The sequence below is a fragment of the Cervus elaphus genome, chromosome 8 (assembly GCF_910594005.1).
Source record: "Cervus elaphus chromosome 8, mCerEla1.1, whole genome shotgun sequence".
In the NCBI taxonomy this organism is placed as follows: Eukaryota; Metazoa; Chordata; class Mammalia; order Artiodactyla; family Cervidae; genus Cervus; species Cervus elaphus.
In genome coordinates, this window is record NC_057822.1 from 44110358 (window position 1) to 44122794 (window position 12437).

Genomic DNA, 12437 nt, shown 5'->3' on the forward strand with positions numbered 1-12437 from the left:
TCGAGTTAAGGGGCGTGGCCGAGAGGAAACTACAATTCCCAGCAGGTCGTGCGCTGGCGCCGTGCAGGCTGCTGGGAGAATGGGTCTCCTCCTCTCTTCCCCGATTGTGTGGGGGCTGTCATTGACCTGGCGTCGCCGCAAAACCGAAGTCGCTGAATGATGATGTTGTGAAGTTGCCCGCCCGTCCCTGCCACGCCCAGGTAGTTTTTGGCAGTGGCGGCCGCTCAGGCTGCTGCTCTCCAGCTGCCGCTTCATTGGAGACTTCCCTGAGGGAGCTTGGGCGTTGGACGGAGGACGCCGGGTCATTCCTGTGAGTAACCTTTCCGTTTACGACCCGAACTTGCCCTTGCCATCTTCCCTTGAAGGCGGAGGAGCTTCCCCGTCCCGCGCTCCTCCGGGTCCTTGGAGGTCACGCGCGGACCCCGGAGTTGGGGTACCGGAGGACTGGGTCCTCCCCTTGTCTTAGCCCCGCGATGGGAAGCGGGTGGTTTCCCAAGTGTAAGTGCTAAGTGATGGGCGTTAGGCTCTGGCCTCGGGATTCACACCAGCTGCACCTCTCAGGATTGGCAGCATCCCATCCTGTGCCGGACAGCACCCACCTGGTGCCCCATCGCTGAGCGATGAGCCGCTTTAGTGTCTGGATGTTAAACCTCAACCCTTGGTTGCCATCTGTGATGTGAGCGAGACGAGAGGGTGTGGAAAAGAGCCCTTTCTGTGTTGAGTTGGGCTTTTCTTGCGATTGATTTTGAGCCAGACACCGCACGTCTTTTAAAAGAAAGACGCTTGCCTTCAGTTTGAAGCGTAAGTAAGTAATGGATATTAGCAGACGTCCTTAAAAGGACAATTATAATGACCTAGAAATCTTTTAAGTGTTTAGGAGACTACCTTTACCAGAGTAAAGGTCATTATAATTGTCGTGAACTCAGTTACTTGCCCAAGGACCTTTTATTTAAGCCTGCAGTTTCTGCATCGAAAACTAACTCTTCACTGGAAATTCATCAAGCTATAATGGACTATAGGGTAAAAAAGGAAATGAATTCTTCCAGTTTTGTTTTATCTATTTCAGTGATTTTTTTTTCCTGGCCTTCTAATCTTTGCTGTAGAATTGGAAGTCTGAGCTACAGTGATCTCCAAATAGCATGTTACTGCTGGTGTGGTGATACTTGGGAAGAAATTGTGAAGGATACTGGTGAGGAGAAAGGGCAAGGATGAAGACACTTGTTTATCTCGGCAGTTATCCCAGCTTTCTGTTGTTTTATCTTTTAATTACGCAGACTTCTTTTTTTGTTGACTTCTGTCTGTGTGACGGAGAAGGCAATGGCACCCCACTCCAGTACTCTTGCCTGGAAAATCCCATGGACCGAGGAGCCTGGTAAGCTGCAGTCCATGGGGTCGCTAAGAGTAGGACACGACTGAGCGACTTCGCTTTCACTTTTCACTTTCATGCATTGGAGAAGGAAATGACAACCCACTCCAGTGTTCTTGCCTGGAGAATTCCAGGGATTGGGGAGCCTGGTGGGCTACCGTCTATGGGATTGCACAGAGTCGGGCATGACTGAAGTGACTTAGCAGCAGCAGCAGTCTATGTGAAGGGGAGACCCGTTGACAGCTACTTGGGGAAGATTCCAAGGTGTTCCCAGAACTTGGAAGTTCCACTTACCTTCTTCACCTCACCCAACTGACCAGAGGAGCCTCTTCCGTCCCACACCCACTACCCCCTGACCTGAGGCTCTGCAGTTTTGGGAGAGTTTTTCCTGATGAGAATATGTCCTTGCAGACTTTCTGTCTGATGTTCCCTCTTCTCCCTGAAAGTCTGGATTTCTTGCTGCAGAGTGAGCAGGATGATCGGGTCTCAATTTCTGGAGGAGATGTGGAGGCGGGGGCTCTAGCTGGAAGGCTGCCTGGGTGGCTGGGGAAAGCACTGGCCAGCTTTTTGTTTTTAAAATGAAGCCATTTTCAGTAAGCCTCAGACACTCAGCAAATACATGCTATGTGAAAGATGGTTTTAAGTTATTTTACAGGTGTTTATTCATATGATTACAGGTGTCAGAAAGACAAACATTTGATTACTTTCAATCAGGCAAGCATATCGGTTATGAGCTCTCCGTACATTTGATCGGTTAATCACTGTTGGGGCTTCCCTGGTGGTTCAGATGGTAAAGAATCTGCCTGCAATGCAGGAGACCTGGGTTTGATTCCTGGATCAGGAAGAATTCCCCTGGAGAAGAGAATGGATACTCACTCCAGTATTCTTGCCTGGAGAGTTCCATGAACAGAGGAGCCTGCCGGGTTACTGTCTACACAGGTCGCTGTGTGGCTAGGTACCTCCCAGTTAGCCAGGCATCTCAGTTATGAGCTCTATGTGCATTTGATCAGTTAGTCACTATAATAACCCCATTGCATAATCTAAGGCTTTAAAACTGTGCTTATGTAACAAGTGGAGATTCATACCTAGATCTGCCTTACTTCAAAGTTATAGGTCAGATAACTTTTACCTACTTCAGAAATTGCTGACCTTAAAGGTTGGATGATTAAAAAGCATTTTCCAGCATTATTTTCTAATACTAGTTCCTACTACATACCTTGAATATCTAGAATAAGTCATGAACCCTGCTTTAGTACTTTTGAACCAGGTGTTCTCTCCCCTTGCAATGCCCGTCCTTCACAGAGCTTTTCATTAAGACCCTAAGAGCCCATTACAAATCCACCTGTTTACTTAGGTAAGCCATGATAGGATTGGCCTTTCTAGTTCAAAGGTTTAGTGGTTCTGAAGTTGAAAATTTGAGCCAAGGAGTAGTATTCTCTACTACAAATGATTAACATCCGTAGTCACAGAGAGTAGAAAAACTTGTTTAAGATTTTTACTTCAATACCCAAGATGTTTAAACACCAAAATAAGGAATGAGGCACATGAAAATGGATTATTTCATGTTTATTTTTATCTTTAGTTATATCATCCATACCAGTTTTTGAACCTCTTTAGTTACTATACTATGTGGTTGGTAAGAAGTCTGAGGCATTTAAGTAATATTCACATTTAAAATAACTTTATAATTGAAGGAACTAAATTACTCATGATATCCAGCCATATTTGTTCAGATCTTAAGTGATCATATAATAGTAAACATCCCCACATTAGCAGTGAGAGATGTTTATCTAGATAAGCAACTGAAGCAGAGGGGAAGTTAACATACCTGAGGTCATTCAGCTACTAAGTGGGGAAATTGGGTCTCAAACCCAGGCAATCCCAGAATCTGTACTCTGATGTTTAGCGAGCACCTGCTATGTACCACCAGCTTCCCTGGGGGCTCAGACAGTAAAGCATCTGCCTGCAGTGCGGGAGACCCGGGTTCAATCCCTGGGTCGGGAAGATCTCCTGGAGAAGGAAATGGCAACCCACTCCAGTATTCTTGTCTGGAAAATCCCATGGATAGAAGAGTCTGGTAGGCTACCGTCCATGGGGTCACAAAGAGTTAGACATGACTGAGCAACTTCACTCACTCACTATGTACCAACCCTAAAAATGGATGCTTTTATTATAATCAAGTCATTATTCTTTATAACTACCTTATGTAGAATGGAAGATCAACGTGTAGTGACTTGTTTAAAAGCATAGGTGCATATTAGAACCAGGATTTGAACTCATGCTTGCCTTTATTCAAAGTTCATATTCTTTCTTCTGTGTTCCCTAAATAATCAAATCTTTAGTAAATCTCTTCAGTGGGACAGACACTGTGCTAAGTGCTAGAGATTTAGTCTCTGCTCTTAGGGAATACAGTCTGAAGAAGGAAAGAGACAATTGCAATTGTGTGTTTATGAGTGAGCAGCACACAGAAGTACTGTGGGAACACAGAGACAGGACAACGAAATCTGCCTGGATAGGAAGACTCGGGCCAATCTTGGAAAAACAAATAGGAATTAGCCTGACCAAAGAAAAGGAGAAGGCCTTATTGTGGGCTCAGTTGTGTTTCTCCAAAATTTGTAAATTGAAGCCCTAACCCCCATAACCTCAGAATATGACTATATTTGGAGATAGGGCCTTTGAAGAGGTAACTAAGTTAAAATGAGACCTTTAGGGTATAATTCATTCTGACTGGTATCTTTATAAGAAGAGGAAATTTGGACACAAAAGAGACATTGAGAACATGTGCACATAGAAAAAAGACCATGTGAGGACAGTTCGGAAAGGCAGCCATATGCAAGCCTCAGGAGAAGCCAGTCTTGCTGATGCTTTGATCTTGGACTTCTAGCCTCCAGAACTGTGAGCAAATAAAGTTCTGTTGTTTGAGCTACCTAGCCTGTGCTTGTGCTTAGTTGCTGAGTCATGTCTGACTCTTTGTGACTCTGTGGACTATGTAGCCCACCAGGCCCCTCTGTCCATGGGATTTTTCAGGCAAGAATACTGGAATGGGTTGCCGTTTCCTCCACCAAGGAATCTGCCTGATACAGGGATCAAACCCATGTCTCCTGCTTTGCAGGCGGATTCTTTATCCATCGGTATTTTGTCATAGGGGTCCTAGCAAACGGGTGGAGAGATGTTCTAGCAAAGGAATAATATATAAAAAGTCTCTGAGGTGCGGCCAGGTGATTAGGTTTCATGGTAAAAAGTGTTGAGAGATGATTCTGAAGACGAGGGAGGGGCCATTTTGGATGAATGTGTATGAGACTCTAAGGATTTTAAACTTTATCCTAAGGGAGGTAGAATGGAGGGGGTTTGCAGCAGTGGGAAAACATTAGGTCTGCATTTTAGAAAGATACTCTGTGAGCCATGGAAGGATGAATTAAAGAGGGTAAGACTAGAGGCAAGAAGATCAATTGGGTGTCTTATTGTCACAGGAAGCTGAACTAAATATTTTCTCAGAATATTGAAACGTCAAACTAAATTGTTTGACATAACAAGACCGTTGTTAATATAAGGAAGATTTAAAAGGGCACAGCTAACCCTTAGGGCAAGTCAAGTCAAGTCTAGTCAAGGCTATGGTTTTTCCAGTGGTCATGTATGGATGTGAGAGTTGGACTGTGAAGAAAGCTGAGCGCCGAAAAATTGATGCTTTTGAACTCTGGTGCTGGCGAAGACTCTTGAGAGTCCCTTGGACTGCAAGGAGATCCAACCAGTCCATCCTAAAGGAGATCAGTCCTGGGTGTTCATTGGAAGGACTGATGCTGAAGCTGAAACTCCAGTACTTTGGCCACCTCACGCAAAGAGTTGACTCATTGGAAAAGACCCTGATGCTGGGAGGGATTGGGGGCAGGAGGAGAAGGGGACGACAGCAGATGAGATGACTGGATGGCATCACCAACTCGATGGACGTGAGTTTGAGTAAACTCTGGGAGTTGGTGATGGATAGGGAGGCCGGGCGTGCTGCGATTCATGGGGTCGCAAAGAGTTGGACACGACTGAGTGACTGAACTGAATTGAGCCCTTAGGGCATACATAAGATTTAAGAAGAATCTGTATATACCTATTGTGTACCTAGAGACTAGCTTTGCTTTTGACATTTTGCTTTCGGTAAATAAAGCTTCACTAACCTATCACAGGATATTTAGTATTTTTCCACTTTTAGTAGACACTTTTATAGTACTTATTCTATTCTCAGCCAAGTCCTCTGACAGCTTTATGAAATATCTACTCTTGCTGTGGTGGTTTAGTCGCTAAGTCGTGTCCAACCCTAGCAACCCTACGGACTGTGGCCCACCAGACTTCTTGTCCATGGGATTTCCCAGGCAAGAATGCTGGAGTGGGTTGGCATTTCCTTCTCCAGGATCTACTTTTATTGTCTCTATGTTATGCATAAAGATATTGAAACACAGAGAGACTAAGTAACTTGCCCATGGTCACTTAGCTAATAAATGGCAGTATTAAGATTCAGACTCAAACAGGCTGTCTTCAGAGTCTGTGCTTTTAGCCATATATAATTGCCATATATTATTTATCAAGATCATTACTGTTGCCATGTATTATTTATTAAGATCTTCAGCTACGTATGAAAGGAGGAGGAAATAAATTGGGTGTGTTTGCCATGGAGAGTACAGTTTGTCAGAAGAGATAAGGAACAAGTGTAAGGTTTTTGAAAAAAGTGTTTTAGAGGAAAATGAAGAGTATTGGGAGGCAATGCTTGCTCTGAGTTGGGGCTTCTGGGAGAGCTAGATAGGAAAAGTAGCATGGACCTCGGATGTGAATAATGTCTAGACTTTGGATACCTAGAATGGGGAGAGGACGCTAAAGAAGACATAGCATGAACAAAGTCATTAGTTTGGGAATTTCCTGGTGTGTCTAGGGAACTAGTAAATACAGTCCTTTGTTTTGGCTGGAATATATTACGTGGTTGGAGAAGCCAGTTTGGGGGATGGGAGGCAGAGAACAGCAAATGTTTGAGAAAGAGAACTCTTAAGGAGTGAGGGGCAAGGAAAATTGTATAGGTTTTTAAAACCAAATGATTGAGGTGTATATTAGAAGTAATTATCTTTTAGGCGAGGATAAAGTTCATCTAATCCCTACTTAACAGTTAAGTCCTATTTTACTGTTTCACAAATTGCACACATCCTTCTTACTGCTTCTATATACATAATTTATGCCTTTATTACAATAATTCAGGCATAATGCAATAAAATTTCTTAATTTTCTGTCTCTAATCTCTCCATTCCTGAAATTTATCCTGTATTCTGACTCCAAATTTATTTTTCAAATGTCATTTTCCACTTAGAAACTTGTTCCCCCACCTACATTGTTGGTGGGAATGTAAATTGGTGCAATCACTGTGGAAAGCAGTATGGAAATTCCTTAGAAAACTAAAATAGTATTACCATATGATCCAGCAGTCTCACTTCTGGGCATACATCTGGACAAAACTATAATTCAAGAAGATACAAGCACCCCTATGTTCATAGCAGCACTATTCACAATAGCCAAGGCATGGAAACAACCATGTCCATTGACAGGTGAATGGATAAAGAAGATATACATGCAGTGGAATACTACTCAGCCATAAAAAATAATGAAATAATACTATTTGCAGCAACATGATGAAACTAGAGATTATCCTATTAAGTCAGAAATACAAATACCATATGATATCACTTATATCTGGATTCAACACATATGAAACTATCTATGAAACAGACATAGAATCAAGGACATAGAGAATAGACTGGTAGTTGCCAAGGCGGAGGGAGGTGGGAAGGGGTTGGATTGGGAGTTTGGAATTAACAGATGCAAACTGATATATATAGAATGGATAAACAGCAAAGGTCCTACTGTATAGAACAGGGAATTATTTTCAGTATCCTGTGATAAACCATAGCAGAAAAAAATATGAAAAAGAATATATATATATGTATGATTGAGTCACTTTGCTATACAGCAGTAATTAACATTGTAATTCAACTGTGCTTCAATAAAAAATAAGTTTTTAAAAAAAAGAGTTAGAACACAAATGTGACCAACTGACCAAACAATATTGTTTCATGGCAGGAAAAAAAAAAAGTTTTAATAGAAAAAAAGAAAAAAGAAAGAAACTTGTTCCCTGAGGGGTCAAGTTCACACTTCCTAATCTGAACTAGTCAAATTTAAAACTCCAAGTACCTTCCTCATAATCATTCCCACTTCGGTTGGTCAGTACACTGCTGCCAAATTGGCTCTGTCTGCTGTTTGCTTTGGGGCCTCTTTTTCTTTGACCTTTGCCTACCAGACACCCCCATTCTCGGTACTAAAATCTTTCCATCCTTGAGGAACCCTGTGTTCCTTGAGTGGCCCTGTACTAAATGTTACTCCTGTGTGAAGCCAGGCCACTTCAGCTAGAAAAGAACTCACCCCACTCACTATCTATACAACAGTTCTGTTCCAATACTCATTAAATACTTATTTCTTATCTGGTGGTGTTATCTTATATTCTCAGATTTCTTAAATCATCAAATCTTAGATCTAATCTAGATCATGGAGATCATTAGAACTCTCCCCATTAGAGTTCTTAGATCTTTATCTTCCCTTTAAGATGGAGACTGTTGTATATTACTTTTTATCTCTTTTCAGTACTTGTAGTTTAATTCAAGAAGCATTTATTGAAAGCAGTCCAATAAGCAAGTAGTTGACCAGTTGTTAATAGTGATCATTTTATTAAAATTTCCTTTATAACTGGCTTCTTAATACGTAATGTTCTGACTTTATTGTAGCTTTATTACTGACTCACATAACCTTGGGGACATTCTGATTAATTACACTCTGTATTATGGCTTATTCATGCTAGAAAATGGGCATACAAAGTCTACCCATGGTATAAAAGTGGAACTAATTCATGTTGTAAAGATCACTGAGGTCTTTGAAGCTTATCCATGTATCTCTGTCAGTTTGCCAAACTGCGAGTTCTTTTTCTTTAGAAAGCTTTCTGACAAGTCATGAAGAATGAAGGAATAGTTCAAATAAAATAGAGTCTAATTTAAGAGTGTTACACTATGTTATGTAACAATGAAGTTGATAGTTATGCATGTTAATGGTGAAAGAATTCACCCACCAGTTTCAGTTAATAGTTCATTTCAACAACAAATATTTATTGAGTTGCTTGAGCTCCTGCTATTATATATCCATTCTGGTCAGCGAGTGAGAGGTAAGGGAGAAGATAGCACCTTTCTCCTTCCTGTCTGGAAGAGGACTTCCAGGAAGTAAATTGGAATACATGTTGTGAAAGAAACATTAAATGCGAAGTTAGAAAACAAAGATGGCAGGGGAGTCTGCTTCAGATCAGGCGAGCTGGTAGAAGTAGTTAACATACAAAGAACAAGAGGGAAGAGTATTCTGGGTACCGTGAACAGTTGCAAAGGCCCAAGATAGGAGACAGTGTGATGAGGAAGTGGAAAGATTGACGGAAGGGCTGTGGCTGAGTATGAGGAAGGAGGAGAGTGGTGCAAGCTGAGGGAAGAGGAGTAGGCAGGGGCCAGCCGGGGCTGGGCCTTGGAGATCTGAAGCGTGAATTTTATTCTGTATATTATGGGCATCCTTGAATTTTTTTTTAAAAAAAGGAGCCTAATTTTTAAAACTTTATTCTTTTGCCTTTTGGAGAATACAGAGGAGATTAAGAATAGAGTCTGTTAGGTTTTTCATATTCTAAGAGATGGTGATGGCTTGAATTAGGATGGTGGAGGAGAGGATGAAGAGAAGTGGGTGCACTTGAGATATATATATATGTATACATATAGGTATTATACTACACAGGAAATGATAATGCATTGAATGCAGCAAGATGAGAGAAAGGAGGTATCTGTGGTTCCATGGGTCAGTTCATGGGATCATGATCAGCTGTGAAAAATCTGAGTGGTGCTCAGGAAGAAGTCTGGTCTGAAGAGCCTGTTTGGGAGTTACTAACATGAAAGAGGTGGTTTAATCTGTGGTAGTGAATGGTTTGTACAAAGATACATGGACAAAAAAAGGAGAACATGGTCAATACTGGAACTCTGGGGAATACCAGCATTTAAGGATCAAAGGAGGGAGCTGGGTGAGTGGAGCATTTGAGAAAGAGCATTCATTGTAAAATTGTAAGCTCCGGGAGAGCCACAGGAGGAAAGTTCAAGGAGGGAGTGGTCAGTAATATTGAATCAGAGGTAACCCAAGACAATACCTAAGAAGGTTGATTAGATTGGTTAGCAGAGACTATTGGCAACTGAAGGGAAACTGGGTTCAGGAAAGATCAGATTGTAGTGGGGTTGAGGTAGCAAAGAGAGACAAGGAGAAGAGCATGAGAGTGAATACTCTGTGAAAAAACTTGGCTGAGGACAGAGGGCAGCAGCTAGAAGGGACCCCAGAGTCTGGTGGAAGGGAGATTTTCAAATTTCTATTTTATCTGTTTTTAATGAAATGGAAGACTTGAGGCATGATAATAGGCCATGGAAGAAGGTGAAGCTAATGGAGTATAGGGATAACCAGTAGAGCAGTTTAGGCAGGAGTAGAGACTTGTAATGTATGTTTCATTATTTTTTAACGGGTTGAAATGAAGGAAATGATGAAAAATAAGTTTCTTTCCCCCTTTTGTCTTCCAGCCACGCAGTTCCTCTTCTTAGAGGATTGCTAATTTGTACTGCCATCAAATGTGTAAATGTATGATTGGCATTGTGCTTGTACTAAATTCTCAGAGTTTGGAGAGACAGCTCCTATAGGCTATGTGGGTTTATGGGTGGGATGAATGAGAGAGAGATGGAGCACAGATAGGGGTTCAGAGAAGACTGAGAAAGATATGATATGCAGTTGTTATTTAACAGGATAACAGAGGGCATGTTTATGGTGTGATGCCTGTAGCTGAAGAACCTGCAACACCGTCTCCCCACAAGCTTCTGTGGTCTTTTCAGAACTTACCTTCTTCTTTACATTTAGCATGTATGTCAGCTTCGAAAATGGATTTCTCAAAAATCCATCACTTGTGGAAAGTAAGTATGCGTTTGGGTTCTGAGTGCCAAAACTCTGCCTGCAGCTCTTAATTGCTTTCAGTCATAGTCTTCCATTTCAAGTCTTCCATCTCACGCAGCATCATGTAGCGTGGTGCTTTGGGGTTATTCAGCCAGTGATATAGATCAAGACAAAGGGAAGCTTGTTGGTTACGAAAGAACAGTCTCTGTCTGAAGGAAAGGAAGAGGAGACTGGAAACCAACTATAGTGTCTCCGAGATGGCACTACTGTTCCTAAAGCACATAATTTAGCAACCTAAAAAAAAATAAAATTTCCTTTCAACCATTCTCCTCTTTTTAACTAGTTCTAGGCTAAAGCACTGAGTGTGACTTTGTTTTATTTTTAGTCACAAAATTGAAAAGGTTACAAATGAGACTTATTTTAGTAGCTAAGTTTTTTAAGAAGATACTCGGTCATTTCTTATTTGATACAGAATTCATTTTAAATGCGTTCATAAACAGCTGCAAATGCTATTTGCGAAAAACGTGATAAAACTAAGCAATGAGTCAAAGGTTCAGGTTTAGCTTTCTGACAAAATTGACAACTCATTCTTTTTAGTTATTACAAGGAAAGTGGTTACTGTGTTATTGCTATGAAGATGATAAATCATCTGTTTACCAGCAAACTCTTTTTTTTTATTTTTTTTATTTTTTTTATTAGTTGGAGGCTAATTACTTCACAACATTTCAGTGGGTTTTGTCATACATTGATATGAATCAGCCATAGATTTACACGTATTCCCCATCCCGATCCCCCCTCCCACCTCCCTCTCCACCCGATTCCTCTGGGTCTCCCCAGTGCACCAGGCCCAAGCACTTGTCTCATGCATCCCACCTGGGCTGGTGATCTGTTTCACCATAGATAGTATACATGCTGTTCTTTTGAAATATCCCACCCTCACATTCTCCCACAGAGTTCAAAAGTCTGTTCTGTAATCAGCAAACTCTTATACAAAGAGTTTTTCATAAAGCAAATATAGTGTTTTCTTTCAAATATTGAATCTTAGCTTGATTTTGCTTTCCCAAGCAATTCATTTAATTGATGTTGGATTGAAATGTACCAATAGTCAATTTTGTTCATTCAATTACATCTTTAATTCAGTGTGTTGACATTTTTAATCATTAAGTTATAGTTGGGCATGTACTGCAAGCCTACTGTGTGTCAGTTTGGTTTGGAGCATACAAAAGTAAAATACCTTCATTCAGGGAGCTCATAGTGTAGTCAGGAAAGAATTGAGCATGTAATCTGCTGGGGGTATCCAAGTAGGGCAGTCAGTAAACACTGATTAAGGAGCAAAATCACAATACAGATTTTATAAAATTTCCTGAACCATTTTCTCCTTGTTTCCTGTATTTCTCTATAGTGATTCATAGTAAACTTCTCACAAAAGAGACAAGGACCTATGCTTTTCAGAGGAGACTGTAAAGATTAAAGACAGAACATATTCATAGCCAGCCTAGAGAAAAGAACACCGGGTTGAGAAAAGCACTTGGCAACAGTGTCAAAGGAAGAGAAGCCAGCCAGCTAAATCCCTAGTGCTGGAGGGGTGAAAAAAGAGGTGCTTGAAGAGTGAGTCAAGGGTCAAAAAACAGGTCCTAGGGTTCAGTCTCAAGCAGACACCTTCTGGGTTCTCTGATAACCTGGTTATCTGGTTTCTCGGCCAACAGCAGGTTAGAAAGGGAGAGGTGCACTGGCAGCAAAGGTTGATAGCCTCCCAGTGAGGGAGAAAAGAAAATTAGAAGTGGACTTCATAGCTCAAAAAAATTAGCCACTTGAGACCATTTAGCATAGGGAGAAAGAAGTCTTTAAAAGCTCGTAATCCTGGAGCATGTCACCATGTGTGTGCGTGCTAAGTCACCTCAGTCATATCCAACTCCTTGCGACTCTATGGGCTGTAGCCCGCTGGGCTCCTCTGTCCATGGGATTCTCCAGGCAAGAATACTGGCGAGGGTTGCCATGCCCTCCTCCAGAGGATCTTCCCAACCCAGGGATCAAACCTGCATCTCTC

General features: G+C 41.6%; 1 protein-coding gene across 2 annotated transcripts in view; it reads left to right on the plus strand.

Moving 5' to 3' along the window:
• Window positions 1–63: 63 nt before the first annotated feature.
• TRAK2 (trafficking kinesin protein 2) overlaps window positions 64–12437 on the plus strand; it is a 65916-nt gene continuing 53542 nt past the window's right edge. For both annotated transcript variants that reach the window (XM_043910395.1, XM_043910397.1), the window contains exon 1: window positions 64–310. The gene's annotated coding sequence lies outside the window, so the exon portion shown is untranslated. The remainder of the gene's footprint in view (window positions 311–12437) is intronic.